This window comes from Triturus cristatus, chromosome 1_1, assembly GCF_964204655.1.
Source record: "Triturus cristatus chromosome 1_1, aTriCri1.1, whole genome shotgun sequence".
Lineage (NCBI taxonomy): Eukaryota > Metazoa > Chordata > Amphibia > Caudata > Salamandridae > Triturus > Triturus cristatus.
In genome coordinates, this window is record NC_140579.1 from 1,174,345,477 (window position 1) to 1,174,363,107 (window position 17,631).

Here is a 17,631-nt window from a genome sequence, read left to right on the forward strand (position 1 = left end):
CTGTTCCTACCTCTGGTTCTCGTCTATACGGGGGTGGCCTTTTGTAGAACATGTCATCCAAGACATCATCATCAGACTCATTCGCCCCATACCTCCTTGTCTCTACATGATGTTCTTTTTCTGTACACTTTCTCCCTTCTGTCTCCTCTGCAGTTCTCACAGGATATAATCCCTCAGTCATGCTGGCATCTCGCCATCTTCTCATCCGATCATGATGAGTTTCACCATCATACTTTCGCCCAAACATATACCTGTAATTCCCTCCACTCCTCTGCTTTTCTCGCTCATGCACTTCATCTTCCCATTCAGTCAATGCCTCGAACTGCGTTGGCCTAGGCCGAGGCTCTAGGCCCATCATCCTCTCCCGTAAATTCCTCATTATGGCCAGATTAAATGAGCCATGCTCTGGGAACGCTAAAACTCCATCATCTTTAGTATACTTTACCCAGTTGTCTAACCAAATACAGGTATGATACCCATATTTCGCAACCATGAAGGATGCGGGGGTTCTTATCGGAGGAAGTAACTGTCCTTCCCTAGTCACAATATCCTTATCCTTGTCAAACCAGTTCTTAACCTTACTAAACTTCCTCAGCGTGGTAATACATTTTGTTATTTTCCACAACCCTTTTGTCTTTCTACAACTGTACGATCTCCTGTCCAATTGCAGCGCGACTTACACTAACGCACCAATCCTGGAGCGTCTACGTCACTGACTCAGTCCACTAATCCCAGCGTGACTCACACCAATGCACCAATCCTGGAGCGTCTACGTCACCCTGTATGTCTCCCAATCCTTGCGCGGCATACACTAGCCCACCAATCACAGTGCTTTCCCCGTTCTAACCCTCCGTCCAATCACAGCGCGGTCTTCCTGACGTCAGTAGTCGCTGGAGCAGCTTCTGCTCCTGTCTCCTGTCTCTCTCGTCTACCCCTCCTTTACAAAACTACTCGGTAGACTTTGTTTCAACTTCTACGAGTCTGTTAGTTACAACATACAAACATCTCCATTGTCTGCTTTGCTAACCACAGAACAGCAAAAGACCTTTCCCACGAGAATTTTGCCTTTCCCGAGAGCAGCGCTTACCTCTGCCCTACTACAGAATCGTTACTTCCGTTGATAAAGTAGCATATCCCTCTACTCTACCGTTCTAACAAGCACCAATTAACTGTTTTCTCCGGAATGCTCCTAAGAGTTTCACAATTAACCAGAATGCCTTCTCATTCACGCACTTTCACACCAGAAAATGTAGTACATTCACACAGAATTCTGTCTTTCCCGAGAACAGCGAACAGTCTGTCCTACTACAGAATTATATCACACGTTAACAAAGCAGCGCTTACCTCTGCTCTGTCCTTCTAACAAGCTCAGAGAATACCTATTACCTTCCCAGTGATAAGCGTTAACGGAATGCCATAAGGATCCCTGATACCTAAGACCAGAACTTCACAGATAACCTTCGCTATCATCTACACTTCTCTCACACAGAAAATAAGTTTCTAATGGTAACACACGGCGATGCTACCTCATCGAACCCAGACAATGCGACGCGCAACTTCAATTGTCACACGTTTTCCCCTGTCTACATACAGGGCTAACAATCCCGCCTTTTTCCGAGAGCAGCACTCCCTCTGCCCTACTACGGAACTGTCACCGACTTCCTACGTCCCAGAAGCCGTACACACTACACAAAACTCAATACGACTTCAACAAACAGTGTCAGTGCAAACATCAATATCAATCACTAATCAACAAGCTTATATACACGCAAATTCACCAGATCAAGACAATAGTTAACCATCATTCTGCTACCAAGAAACTGGTGCAGATCAGAGCTTCCGAATCCCCTCTACTTCCACGGACGGAGTGATCTCACAGTCACACGCGCAGACACACATCACACGCTGGTGGGGCCCATTACACCAACATTTATCCTACCACTCTATCCGTGCCATCTATAAGGGGAAACACATTTTCTTTACCTAATCCAATCTGCATATACCTTGAGGTCAATGGCATCAACTTGTTGCTATAGATTTGGTGAAAAACATCATATTACACTCAATATTTAAATAACATGACAATAAAATAACCACCCGACACAGTTATTCAAACAGAATTTTGTTTATCTAAAATTGTAAGAAAAGCCAATTAAATGCAAGTTCATTTCTCTCATATTTACCTATTCTGGCTAAAAGTCAGATCCTAAGTCAGAACTGGTCCTCAGCAAAATAGTTAGAGTTTCTAGCCGTCATGTAGAGTCACCGTCCTCTCCGTCAGCATTGGGACCTCTGATCATCAGTTCGGGAAGAAGTGGCGCTAGACCTCTCTAGTCTACTAATATTTATACTAAAATTACATTCCAAATGTTGCAATCATATCTTACAAAACAGTCGAATGGCGGAAATTATGTCGTTTTGGTACATTGGGATACAACGGTAGTTTTTCACACGCATTGATAGTCTCAAATAATGAAATTAGGAGTCCATAACTAATTCGTTACTTCTACGGATGTCTCTTTAGGGTAAATTGTATCTCCTTCGTGAGACCATTATAAGTTCATCATGTCGGCATTTGGATTAGTAACAAATCTTCACATTCAGGGGCATTTGGCATTTCTCCCGGATTTGTCGTCATGATGATTGGCTTTTCGGTTCAGCAGGAGGGCAAGGTCGCAGTCAGCGCGAAACCTCCTTTCAATTATTCATCTACTCAAATGCAGGCTGCGGGTGGTAGCCATATTTTAGCAGGCCACAATGGTCAACTTAAGTAAAAAGAAACACAAAACATAATTACTGCATAGAAATGATTATACAGTGTTATTCCCCTGCTAATACCCTTATGTGTATGCATTTACCTAGCCATTTGCAACATCAAAAGCCATTAATGCGTATTAATTATAAGCGCAAACAACATAACATCACATAAGCAACATCTATTTCTGTCAGTTTCCTCACCAACTTAGTTCACTTATTATTTTAGCCATGCAATAGCATTCCCACGTGTAATTCTTCTGTTAATAAGGTTGATTAGACAAGACTCGACAAATCTTTAGTGATTAATAATTAATCAGTAGTACTTTTATTTATAACATGCGAAAATGAAACAGGTATTCGGGTTTAAAGTAAAAACCCTGCTCCATCAACATCACCTGCCATGAATTAGTAAAACCACTTTAAATTGGCAAATTCGGCAGAAACAAACAGGCAGGGACAAGGACAAGACTGAAGCAATGTGAGAAGGGCGCTGCTGCTGGCATAACCATAATGCACACAGCTCCATGCCCCCTCAAAAAATTGATGCCCAGGGCCTGGACCCTGCTCAAAAGGCTGGCCCTGACTCCACATGACCTGTGACCAATCTGACAGTCACAAAGGCCACCTGGCCACTACACTTTTGTTGCACTGCAACCCTCCAGGAATTGTTTATAATCTCAGCCACAGCTGCCTACAGTCTGCACTCCTGAGAACAAAGGGAGAGAGGTCCTTTGTTGATTGCTGTCTGATACTGCCCCTCCTCAGCCCTACCCTACCTGCCGCCTTAAAGACCCAGGCCTGAAGGCAGCAGTAAGATCTGAAGAAATAAAGTAAGGCGATTTGGGAAAATACAGTATTTGCCTAGGTGCTTCACCACTCTTGCAGCGAGCATCCTCAAAACACACACACAAGCATGCACACACACATGCGTGCACACACACGGACACACAAAGGAGCGCGCAAGGTTGTCCATTTCCCCACAGAAATGTTGTGTCTCCTATGCCCCTGGATTCATGGTCTCTTAAGGAACACTTGTCGAAGGGCAGTCTGTGAAAAGAAATCATTTGATTTGCCTCCACTGTCCTGGCTGCACATAGCCTGCTTCTCTCCTTGCGCCGCCTGCCTCCATCCTATGTGTTTCAGCCCTATCCCCAGGCATGTTTAATGTCACAGGCCTACCGCATTGAAAGTGGCCGAGCAAAAGAACCATGATGCAAAAAATACAAATCTTTATGCCTTTACAGTGACATATTTTCTGCTATGGCGTCGTTAGAGTGGCAAAAACACCTCGTGGTTTTCTCTTCTTGTCTATGGCACGATAGAAGCAGCAGCACCGGCTTTGGTTGGTGATCACTTTATGGCGAGTCAAAACTGCTTCTAGACAAAACTCCAATCTCTCTCTAGCAGAAACATTCATCAGCAGAGTTATCGTGACATGTTTTTACTGTCTGAAAGCTGGACACAAGGAACTCTGCAGCAGGGGCTTTTAAATGCGACTTTATTGCTAAACACAGCGCCCCCTCTGAGGTCAGTGCCCTCGTCCAACTCCGGTCGCACCATTCGCACCACCCTAAAGCCGGCCATGACAAACTGGGCAAGAGCTTATTTGAGCAGCTGGGGACTGGCAATTTTTATACAACAGACTTAGATTCAGAACAAGAAAAAGCAAAACACAAAGGTGCCGATCACGATCCGGTAAAAACCGGGTACGAACCGTCGGACGGAGCATAATCTCCGTCCGACGCGTACCCGGTCGTCAATTTTTACAAACAAGGAATCACGATTCGCACGGGTACACCATTACCGTACAAATCGTAAAAAAGCCCGACCGAACCAAAAAACACCAACCAATGCGATCCGGGAAAGCGCCGACCTGACGTCGGGACGCTCGCAGCCAGCCATTCACGACCCAGGAATCACGATTCGCACCGACGTCACCCCGCACGGCGAATATTTTGCGGCAGCCAAAAACTGCCGGGAAATCAGGACGACGCGAACAAGGACCACCAGTACGCGACGGACAGACGACGACGCGAACAAGGAGGACCAGTACGTGACGGACACACAGGACGACGCCACCAAGGAGGACCCCGTACGCGACAGGACGACGCGATCAAGGAGGACCCGTACGCGACAGGACGACGCGAGCAAGGAGTACCAGTACGCGACGGACAGACATGGACCCGAACCTACGAGTCATCCCTGCCCTCATAGCAGTCCACCTCCTCTACAGGTTACGACGCAGACGCCGCAGAAGGTCAGAATAACTAAGGGAGGGGGGAAAGTGGGGTGGGGTGGGGGTGGCAGGACCAGGGCAGGCCACAAAACAACCACATAAGTCACACACCACACATGGCCTGGACATACCTGACTCCCATGCCCTGGTCACCACGAGGGGGTGGGGGCGTGTCCTGATAAGCCAGCGACCGCCACAACGGAAGTCCGTCACCACGCGAACCGGCAACACAACCAGACAGGTACGTCCCGTACCCACGCCTGAAGAGCGTGGGTACGAGTCGGACCACGCCCACACACGTCACCCCAACAATGGCGGGACGGATCGCACCCACGTGGCAAAGGCCTGGGTACGGGCCGCACAAGCATCACATAGCGTGGGCACGGATATGTACGGACCCTACCCCCACCCCGTATGCAAGGAGCGTACCCCCCACCCCAACAGTGAAAGTACGACCCGTACCCCCACCCGCGTATGCATGGAGCGCACCCCCCATGCCAACAGTGTAAGTACGACTCGAACCCTCACCCGCGAATGCAAGGAGCGTACCCCCCAGCCCAACAGTGTAAGTACGACCCGTACCCCCACCCGCGTATGCATGGAGCGTACCCCCCAGCCCAACAGTGAAAGTACGACCCGTACCCCCACCCGCGTATGCATGGAGCGCACCCCCCATGCCAACAGTGTAAGTACGACTCGAACCCTCACCCGCGTATGCAAGGAGCGTACCCCCCAGCCCAACAGTGTAAGTACGACTCGAACCCTCACCCGCGTATGCAAGGAGCGTACCCCCCAGCCCAACAGTGTAAGTACGACCCGTACCCCCACCCGCGTATGCATGGAGCGTACCCCCCACCCCAACAGTGTAAGTACGACCCGTACCCCCACCCACGTATGCATGGAGCGTACCCCCCACCCCAACAGTGTAAGTACGACCCGTACCCCCACCCGCGTATGCATGGAGCGCACCCCCCATGCCAACAGTGTAAGTACGACTCGAACCCTCACCCGCGTATGCAAGGAGCGTACCCCCAAGCCCAACAGTGTAAGTACGACTCGAACCCTCACCCGCGTATGCAAGGAGCGTACCCCCCAGCCCAACAGTGTAAGCACGACCCGTACCCCCACCCACGTATGCATGGAGCGTACCCCCCACCCCAACAGTGTAAGTACGACCCGTACCCCCACCCGCGTATGCATGGAGCGTACCCCCCACCCCAACAGTGTAAGTACGACCCGTACCCTCACCCGCGTATGCATGGAGCGCACCCCCATGCCAACAGTGTAAGTACGACTCGAACCCTCACCCGCGTATGCAAGGAGCGTACCCCCCAGCCCAACAGTGTAAGTACGACCCGTACCCCCACCCGCGTATGCATGGAGCGTACCCCCCACCCCAACAGTGTAAGTACGACCCGTACCCCCACCCGCGTATGCATGGAGCGTACCCCCCACCCCAACAGTGTAAGTACGACCCGTACCCTCACCCGCGTATGCATGGAGCGCACCCCCCATGCCAACAGTGTAAGTACGACTCGAACCCTCACCTGCGTATGCAAGGAGCGTACCCCCCAGCCCAACAGTGTAAGTACGACCCGTACCCCCACCCGCGTATGCATGGAGCGTACCCCCCACCCCAACAGTGTAAGTACGACCCGTACCCCCACCCGCGTATGCATGGAGCGTACCCCCCACCCCAACAGTGTAAGTACGACCCGTACCCTCACCCGCGTATGCATGGAGCGTACCCCCACCACACCAGTGTAAGTAGACTCGTACCCTCACCTCGAATGCATTGAGCGTACCCCCACCGTGTATGTTCCAAGCGTACATATCCTGAAATCGGAGGTGTGTGTGCAGAGTCCACCCAGCAGTGCCCTGAGACAGGAGGGGTGGGTGCCTATCACTCCCAGCATTGCCCTGAGACAGGAGTGGTGTGTGCAGAGTCCTCCCAGCAGTGCCCTGAGACAGGAGGGGTGGGTGTGGAGTCCTCCCAGCAGTGCCCTGAGACAGGAGGGGTGGGTGCAGAGTCCTCCCAGCAGTGCCCTGAGACAGGAGGGGTGGGTGCCTATCACTCCCAGCAGTGCCCTGAGACAGGAGGGGTGGGTGTGGAGTCCTCCCAGCAGTGCCCTGAGACAGGAGGGGTGGGTGCCTATCACTAACAGCAGTGCCCTGAGACAGGAGGGGTGTAACACATGTGTGTGAGGCCAGAATTATCCACATGCATACTGGCTACAAGGGAACATGTCCCCATGAACTCATGTCAACAGACTCCACACACAAGTACAGTGATCACCAAGGATGCCACGATTGTTGCAGGTGGAGACATGGCCCTGCATGCTTGGCCAAAGTAGAAGGGCTCCGTCACACACACAGCTCATGTAGACACAGCTCTGCGCTAAACATTGGGAACACCCTGCAGGGAAGAAAGCTGGCTACACAGAGGAAGGAATACACCCTGGGACAAGTGCACCATGCAGTAACTGCTTACATGAACAAAGAAAGTTAGCCAACACCTTGTGATGGCACACAGATCACAGGGTCCCACCAATGAGCAGTACACTACTACATATCCCACACACCCAAACCCTTACACACCACCCAAAACCATGTAGCAGCCCCACCAACACCAACACCAGCATAGCAGTAGTGTGATAATGAAAACAAAATTAAGCTTCATTCAGCATGAGCACAATGTCCGTGGATCGCAGGCAGTTCAATCTTCACAAAGCCCATAGGGCAGTCAATGATTCTCAGCTGGATGGGGGACACAGTGGGATGCGTGTCCCCTACCTTGCCTGCACAGTCAAATGGCATCGTCTTCCACACTGGTGAGGGCATCAGGGGGGGGGGGAAGCAACAGGCACCGCAGGGACATCAGGGCAAAGGGGCGGCGTTGTGGGTGCAGGGATGGAGGACTCCACCACAGGGGGTGGGTCAGTGCCAAAGGCGGAGGCCAGGATGGCACTACACACCTTTGCAAGGTCCTCCAGGGAGTCCCCTGCACCCGAAGGGACTTCAGGCCCCAAGGAGGGGGGGGGGGTCAGAGGGATGGGTCGCAGCGCCACCGGGGGAGGGTGGAGACAGGGGGGGAGACTCAACCACCCTGACCGGGGACCTCCTTGACCGCTTGCGTGGTGGTGTAACTGTGGGGCTCAGGGACAGAGCGGCCATGAAGGAGTCCTTGGGGGAGATGTGGCCAGGAGAGCTGAGGGGAGGGGATTTGGAGGGAGTGGACTGGGTGGAATGCGGACTCCCACTATGGCTGCGTGTCACACGTTTGCCCCCCGACCCAGTGGGTGTGCCTACCTCACCCTGTGTGTGCGTGTCAGGAGGAGTGCGGTGGACCTTCCCTGCTGGTGTGGTGCCCGTGTCCGTTGATGTGGGTGCATGCCGACGTCTGGGTGTACGTGGGACAGGCATGGGAGTGGGAAGTGTGGATGGGGCAGGGGTAGGTGGGGGGAGGTCGCGCTGCAGGAGACCCACTGCTGCAGTCAGTGTGGAGTCTATGGAACTCAGCAAGTTGCGTTGGTCAGCCTGCGATGAATGAATGCCCTCCAAGAAAGCCTCGATGTTGGTGAGGGTTTTGCCGTGGGCATGGAGGACATTAAGGATCGCAGCCTGACCAACCTGCAGTTGCCGCTGGATGTCCACAGACTCTGCATTGGCGGCAGCAGTGGAGACAGGGGCAGGGGGTGCGGTGCCTGGCAGGAAGGAGACATGCTGTGACCGGGCACGCTGGGAAGGGACACGAGCAAGTGGGAGGCGGCTGGTGGAAACTGAGGGGGCGGTGCGAGGTGTTGTTCCGCTGTCAGCTGCTGGTGCAGCCTCCGCCCACTCGGAGACATCCTCCTCGGACCTGTCAGCTTCGTAGTCTGATGTGCCAGTCGACAGGTCCTCGGCCACACTCTCCTCCGCCTCTGTCCCACTCGATGTGCCAGACCCGATGTCATGGCTGGCACTGGTGCTCGGTCCCTCCGCCTGGTCTGTGTCCATGTCTCCCTCTGTGTCCCCCGACGATGCTGTGGGCAGGGTGGAGAGACAGAAATTAATCAGACACCTGTACACATCTGTCACATGAGTCCAATCTACATAGGTAACATTGCATGGCCTGAAAAGGAAGATCCCTAACATCTACTGAACAGGGTACCGATGTAGGGCATGAAACACACAGTTGGTTGAGCCACCATGCCACTGAAATACCATGGAGAGCATGAGACAATAGCTAAACACAGGAAACGGAGTCTGACATAGCACCCAGGCCCTGGGGACAATCCAGCACTGCATCTGCACCACACAGCGTTGGCGAAAATACCGATGACCAGGGAGCATATCCATGAACTTGAGACACATGCTGCATAGGTAATGCTGAAAACATGCACAACATGACTCGGTCACTGCACATTGCGTGTGTGTCCAGACACATCACACACTGCCCAGACCCAGCAAGTGGAAATCAGGAGTTAACACATAGGCATTGCCCGCCCCAACAAGACCCTACACGAGGCAAATTGTTGTGACACAGGTGGCACCAACATCTCATAGTCTGGGTGATACACACAGGGGCAGGCAAAAAGCAAGATTGGACGCCAAACAGCCAAGGTGCGCCTGTACAAATAATGAGGTACCAGTGCCCATCCTCAGATGAGTATAAAAAGACACACAGGCACTGGCAACTGTGAGTATGAAGAAGGACAATCAGGTCAGGCTGCACAGTGGACACCTGTACAAAATAGCACGTCTATATACATGGTGACAGGGGACAATGGCACAGAGCACAACCTACGCTGTGGACACTGAGATTGGCCACGTTTATGATGACACATACACCACTGAGGAAAAGGTGCCCCAGGGGACAGTAGTGGGCACGCAACTACATGCTACTGAATGGTAATGACTGCAACACATGTCACCATCCCTGCACTATGTGTATCGCACACTCATGCACATCATGTCACAGGCCACTACATAGGACATGCGCGCTGTAAGGCATGACACATGAGAGACCAACTCCCATGTCTGGAGTCAGCATCAGTGCCAACTGACATGGAACCCACATGCAGTGAACTTGACAGTGCACAGGCAAGGTCCCACAACCTGTTACACACCACCCCCACACATGATGCTACAGTCATTGTTCTCGTGGACAAAGCGCCAGCCTACATTACCTTGTGAAGGAGTGACTACACACAGACCAGGGAACACATTGCAAGGAGGGGAAGGGTGGCAGGGGCACAGCGCTATACTGGGGCAAACAGGATCTGCACAGCACCTTTAAACCCTGCCAGTGAATTCATGCTACTGTGCCCTTACAAATGCCGGTGACACACAACAAACACACATGTACCTACCCCCTTCCGGCTGCTGCATCGCCTGTAAGCGCCTCTCCAGGTCTGGAAAGACCACCGGCAGCACACGCCTGTGGAGGTGGCTCAGACGGCGGCGGCCGCGGTTCTTGTGGCTCTCAGGTGAGTCCCCCAGCAGGAGCCGTGCAATCCTCCGCGTCCAGCACCGGATATCCTGCCAGCGTTTCCTCACCTGGGGCAGGCTCCGCCTCCGACCATCCACACCCCTCACGGCACTGACGGCGGTCAGCCAGATCTGCTCCTTGGCAGTGGCGCCTACCTGTGAGGAGAAACAAGTGACACCACATCAATACACCAGCCACATGTCACAGAGAGACATATGGGTACAAATTAGCTGGTTACAACAAGGCATGTCATGCAGCCAACGCATTGCACCTTTGTCATAGGGACATCATCCCCTGGTGAGGGCAAAAGCAGTACGTGCCACAGTGGGTACACAGGTGGAATGATGGCAATGTCACAATCAATGATCAAGGCTCACACTGTGCATCACACCCACCCCTCCTGTCTCAGGGCACTGCTGTGAGTGATAGGCCCCCACCCCTCCTGTCTCAGGGCACTGCTGTGAGTGATAGGCCCCCACCCCTCCTGTCTCAGGGCACTGCTGGGAGGACTCTGCACACACCCCTCCTGTCTCAGGGCACTGCTGTGAGTGATAGGCCCCCACCCCTCCTGTCTCAGGGCACTGCTGGGAGGACTCTGCACACACCCCTCCTGGCTCAGGGCACTGCTGTGAGTGATAGGCCCCCACCCCTCCTGTCTCAGGGCACTGCTGTGAGTGATAGGCCCTCACCCCTCCTGTCTCAGGGCACTGCTGGGAGACATCAGGCACCCCCCCCTCGGACCCCCCCGACAGTACATGGCATGTGTGTTACACCTGGACACAATGGCAGAAGTCACAGTCACAACATAGGGACAGTCTGTGGCAGTGGCCTATGCACTCACCTGATACCCTGGTCGCCCATACAGCATGGAGTACTGTGGGAGGATCACATCCAGCAGAGCCATGTTCTCCTCCAGGGTGAATGGCTGTGTCCTCTCCACAGCCCTTGACATGGTTCCAGGGAATCAGTAGCAGCAGCTGGGTCGACGAATGCAAAGATGTGCAGGCAAGTGCTCCCTCATGGGACCTGGCTGCCTTATATGTGCCCTTCTGCCCAGTCTCATGCACAGGAGTACAGAGTGATTGGTCACTCACATTTGCATCCTATGTTTCCACCAATCCCTTCAAACCACGCAGTCTGTGGGTTCTCTATCGGTTTCATTCTCCTGCATGATGTCAGCCCCACAAACACATTGCAACAAAGTAGAAGAATTCCAACTGACTTCTGCTGTGCACCTTCCAGAACAATTTCGAAATTTGAACTTGGTCTCCATGACAACCAGCATGCATGTAGGCCTTAATACTTGTCCCCTATGTAATTTGGAGCATCACACACAGGTACGGTGCGTTTCGGGGCCCTAGGGCACCCCAAATGCATGGCAACGGCCCGTACATGCATGCCTACGTTCACTATCACTATGGGTCTGCACGCGTATGCATACTCGTAGTGGTACGGACCGTACACACGCATCTACGCTCACTATCACTATGGGGTTACAACAAACAATTGATGGACGGAATGCTGACAATGCAGACATTCTCCCCCAGTCAAGAGATCTGGGTTAAATCCATCGTTCTTTTGCCCACTACACCACCCCAGTTTAGACATGGCCATATGCAAATCAGTCTTGACCCTGTGCCTCATGGGAACAGTCCAGCCCGAACTGCCAAGCCATGTCTTCCCTGGACCGGAATCAAGCATCCTAGGACCGGTTTCTGGCTATCAGCCGTCATCAGCCAGGATAGCTTGACTCCAGTGGCGTAGTGAGCACGGGTCCCACGTCTGGGAATACCCATCCCACTTAGGGCGAAAAGCGTTACAACAAACAATTGATGGACGGAATGCTGACAATGCAGACATTCTCCCCCAGTCAAGAGATCTGGGTTAAATCCATCGTTCTTTTGCCCACTACACCACCCCAGTTTAGACATGGCCATATGCAAATCAGTCTTGACCCTGTGCCTCATGGGAACAGTCCAGCCCGAACTGCCAAGCCATGTCTTCCCTGGACCGGAATCAAGCATCCTAGGACCGGTTTCTGGCTATCAGCCGTCATCAGCCAGGATAGCTTGACTCCAGTGGCGTAGTGAGCACGGGTCCCACGTCTGGGAATACCCATCCCACTTAGGGCGAAAAGCGTTACAACAAACAATTGATGGACGGAATGCTGACAATGCAGACATTCTCCCCCAGTCAAGAGATCTGGGTTAAATCCATCGTTCTTTTGCCCACTACACCACCCCAGTTTAGACATGGCCATATGCAAATCAGTCTTGACCCTGTGCCTCATGGGAACAGTCCAGCCCGAACTGCCAAGCCATGTCTTCCCTGGACCGGAATCAAGCATCCTAGGACCGGTTTCTGGCTATCAGCCGTCATCAGCCAGGATAGCTTGACTCCAGTGGCGTAGTGAGCACGGGTCCCACGTCTGGGAATACCCATCCCACTTAGGGCGAAAAGCGTTACAACAAACAATTGATGGACGGAATGCTGACAATGCAGACATTCTCCCCCAGTCAAGAGATCTGGGTTAAATCCATCGTTCTTTTGCCCACTACACCACCCCAGTTTAGACATGGCCATATGCAAATCAGTCTTGACCCTGTGCCTCATGGGAACAGTCCAGCCCGAACTGCCAAGCCATGTCTTCCCTGGACCGGAATCAAGCATCCTAGGACCGGTTTCTGGCTATCAGCCGTCATCAGCCAGGATAGCTTGACTCCAGTGGCGTAGTGAGCACGGGTCCCACGTCTGGGAATACCCATCCCACTTAGGGCGAAAAGCGTTACAACAAACAATTGATGGACGGAATGCTGACAATGCAGACATTCTCCCCCAGTCAAGAGATCTGGGTTAAATCCATCGTTCTTTTGCCCACTACACCACCCCAGTTTAGACATGGCCATATGCAAATCAGTCTTGACCCTGTGCCTCATGGGAACAGTCCAGCCCGAACTGCCAAGCCATGTCTTCCCTGGACCGGAATCAAGCATCCTAGGACCGGTTTCTGGCTATCAGCCGTCATCAGCCAGGATAGCTTGACTCCAGTGGCGTAGTGAGCACGGGTCCCACGTCTGGGAATACCCATCCCACTTAGGGCGAAAAGCGTTACAACAAACAATTGATGGACGGAATGCTGACAATGCAGACATTCTCCCCCAGTCAAGAGATCTGGGTTAAATCCATCGTTCTTTTGCCCACTACACCACCCCAGTTTAGACATGGCCATATGCAAATCAGTCTTGACCCTGTGCCTCATGGGAACAGTCCAGCCCGAACTGCCAAGCCATGTCTTCCCTGGACCGGAATCAAGCATCCTAGGACCGGTTTCTGGCTATCAGCCGTCATCAGCCAGGATAGCTTGACTCCAGTGGCGTAGTGAGCACGGGTCCCACGTCTGGGAATACCCATCCCACTTAGGGCGAAAAGCGTTACAACAAACAATTGATGGACGGAATGCTGACAATGCAGACATTCTCCCCCAGTCAAGAGATCTGGGTTAAATCCATCGAGCTTTTGCCCACTACACCACCCCAGTTTAGACATGGCCATATGCAAATCAGTCTTGACCCTGTGCCTCATGGGAACAGTCCAGCCCGAACTGCCAAGCCATGTCTTCCCTGGACCGGAATCAAGCATCCTAGGACCGGTTTCTGGCTATCAGCCGTCATCAGCCAGGATAGCTTGACTCCAGTGGCGTAGTGAGCACGGGTCCCACGTCTGGGAATACCCATCCCACTTAGGGCGAAAAGCGTTACAACAAACAATTGATGGACGGAATGCTGACAATGCAGACATTCTCCCCCAGTCAAGAGATCTGGGTTAAATCCATCGTTCTTTTGCCCACTACACCACCCCAGTTTAGACATGGCCATATGCAAATCAGTCTTGACCCTGTGCCTCATGGGAACAGTCCAGCCCGAACTGCCAAGCCATGTCTTCCCTGGACCGGAATCAAGCATCCTAGGACCGGTTTCTGGCTATCAGCCGTCATCAGCCAGGATAGCTTGACTCCAGTGGCGTAGTGAGCACGGGTCCCACGTCTGGGAATACCCATCCCACTTAGGGCGAAAAGCGTTACAACAAACAATTGATGGACGGAATGCTGACAATGCAGACATTCTCCCCCAGTCAAGAGATCTGGGTTAAATCCATCGTTCTTTTGCCCACTACACCACCCCAGTTTAGACATGGCCATATGCAAATCAGTCTTGACCCTGTGCCTCATGGGAACAGTCCAGCCCGAACTGCCAAGCCATGTCTTCCCTGGACCGGAATCAAGCATCCTAGGACCGGTTTCTGGCTATCAGCCGTCATCAGCCAGGATAGCTTGACTCCAGTGGCGTAGTGAGCACGGGTCCCACGTCTGGGAATACCCATCCCACTTAGGGCGAAAAGCGTTACAACAAACAATTGATGGACGGAATGCTGACAATGCAGACATTCTCCCCCAGTCAAGAGATCTGGGTTAAATCCATCGTTCTTTTGCCCACTACACCACCCCAGTTTAGACATGGCCATATGCAAATCAGTCTTGACCCTGTGCCTCATGGGAACAGTCCAGCCCGAACTGCCAAGCCATGTCTTCCCTGGACCGGAATCAAGCATCCTAGGACCGGTTTCTGGCTATCAGCCGTCATCAGCCAGGATAGCTTGACTCCAGTGGCGTAGTGAGCACGGGTCCCACGTCTGGGAATACCCATCCCACTTAGGGCGAAAAGCGTTACAACAAACAATTGATGGACGGAATGCTGACAATGCAGACATTCTCCCCCAGTCAAGAGATCTGGGTTAAATCCATCGTTCTTTTGCCCACTACACCACCCCAGTTTAGACATGGCCATATGCAAATCAGTCTTGACCCTGTGCCTCATGGGAACAGTCCAGCCCGAACTGCCAAGCCATGTCTTCCCTGGACCGGAATCAAGCATCCTAGGACCGGTTTCTGGCTATCAGCCGTCATCAGCCAGGATAGCTTGACTCCAGTGGCGTAGTGAGCACGGGTCCCACGACTGGGGGAGAATGTCTGCATTGTCAGCATTCCGTCCATCATTTGTTTGTTGTAACGCTTTTCGCCCTAAGTGGGATGGGTATTCCCAGACGTGGGACCCGTGCTCACTACGCCACTGGAGTCAAGCTATCCTGGCTGATGACGGCTGATAGCCAGAAACCGGTCCTAGGATGCTTGATTCCAGTCCAGGGAAGACATGGCTTGGCAGTTCGGGCTGGACTGTTCCCATGAGGCACAGGGTCAAGACTGATTTGCATATGGCCATGTCTAAACTGGGGTGGTGTAGTGGGCAAAAGAACGATGGATTTAACCCAGATCTCTTGACTGGGGGAGAATGTCTGCATTGTCAGCATTCCGTCCATCATTTGTTTGTTGTAACGCTTTTCGCCCTAAGTGGGATGGGTATTCCCAGACGTGGGACCCGTGCTCACTACGCCACTGGAGTCAAGCTATCCTGGCTGATGACGGCTGATAGCCAGAAACCGGTCCTAGGATGCTTGATTCCGGTCCAGGGAAGACATGGCTTGGCAGTTCGGGCTGGACTGTTCCCATGAGGCACAGGGTCAAGACTGATTTGCATATGGCCATGTCTAAACTGGGGTGGTGTAGTGGGCAAAAGAACGATGGATTTAACCCAGATCTCTTGACTGGGGGAGAATGTCTGCATTGTCAGCATTCCGTCCATCATTTGTTTGTTGTAACGCTTTTCGCCCTAAGTGGGATGGGTATTCCCAGACGTGGGACCCGTGCTCACTACGCCACTGGAGTCAAGCTATCCTGGCTGATGACGGCTGATAGCCAGAAACCGGTCCTAGGATGCTTGATTCCGGTCCAGGGAAGACATGGCTTGGCAGTTCGGGCTGGACTGTTCCCATGAGGCACAGGGTCAAGACTGATTTGCATATGGCCATGTCTAAACTGGGGTGGTGTAGTGGGCAAAAGAACGATGGATTTAACCCAGATCTCTTGACTGGGGGAGAATGTCTGCATTGTCAGCATTCCGTCCATCATTTGTTTGTTGTAACGCTTTTCGCCCTAAGTGGGATGGGTATTCCCAGACGTGGGACCCGTGCTCACTACGCCACTGGAGTCAAGCTATCCTGGCTGATGACGGCTGATAGCCAGAAACCGGTCCTAGGATGCTTGATTCCGGTCCAGGGAAGACATGGCTTGGCAGTTCGGGCTGGACTGTTCCCATGAGGCACAGGGTCAAGACTGATTTGCATATGGCCATGTCTAAACTGGGGTGGTGTAGTGGGCAAAAGAACGATGGATTTAACCCAGATCTCTTGACTGGGGGAGAATGTCTGCATTGTCAGCATTCCGTCCATCATTTGTTTGTTGTAACGCTTTTCGCCCTAAGTGGGATGGGTATTCCCAGACGTGGGACCCGTGCTCACTACGCCACTGGAGTCAAGCTATCCTGGCTGATGACGGCTGATAGCCAGAAACCGGTCCTAGGATGCTTGATTCCGGTCCAGGGAAGACATGGCTTGGCAGTTCGGGCTGGACTGTTCCCATGAGGCACAGGGTCAAGACTGATTTGCATATGGCCATGTCTAAACTGGGGTGGTGTAGTGGGCAAAAGAACGATGGATTTAACCCAGATCTCTTGACTGGGGGAGAATGTCTGCATTGTCAGCATTCCGTCCATCATTTGTTTGTTGTAACGCTTTTCGCCCTAAGTGGGATGGGTATTCCCAGACGTGGGACCCGTGCTCACTACGCCACTGGAGTCAAGCTATCCTGGCTGATGACGGCTGATAGCCAGAAACCGGTCCTAGGATGCTTGATTCCGGTCCAGGGAAGACATGGCTTGGCAGTTCGGGCTGGACTGTTCCCATGAGGCACAGGGTCAAGACTGATTTGCATATGGCCATGTCTAAACTGGGGTGGTGTAGTGGGCAAAAGAACGATGGATTTAACCCAGATCTCTTGACTGGGGGAGAATGTCTGCATTGTCAGCATTCCGTCCATCATTTGTTTGTTGTAACGCTTTTCGCCCTAAGTGGGATGGGTATTCCCAGACGTGGGACCCGTGCTCACTACGCCACTGGAGTCAAGCTATCCTGGCTGATGACGGCTGATAGCCAGAAACCGGTCCTAGGATGCTTGATTCCGGTCCAGGGAAGACATGGCTTGGCAGTTCGGGCTGGA

At 52.6% G+C, this 17,631-nt stretch overlaps 1 long non-coding RNA gene across 4 annotated transcripts in view; it reads right to left on the reverse strand.

Moving 5' to 3' along the window:
• Positions 1–2,164: 2,164 nt before the first annotated feature.
• The window catches only part of LOC146871812 (uncharacterized), an 85,027-nt gene continuing 69,560 nt past the window's right edge, over positions 2,165–17,631 (reverse strand). For all 4 annotated transcript variants that reach the window (XR_014959609.1, XR_014959608.1, XR_014959611.1 and 1 more), the window contains one exon: positions 2,165–2,765. This is a non-coding gene — a long non-coding RNA (uncharacterized LOC146871812). The remainder of the gene's footprint in view (positions 2,766–17,631) is intronic.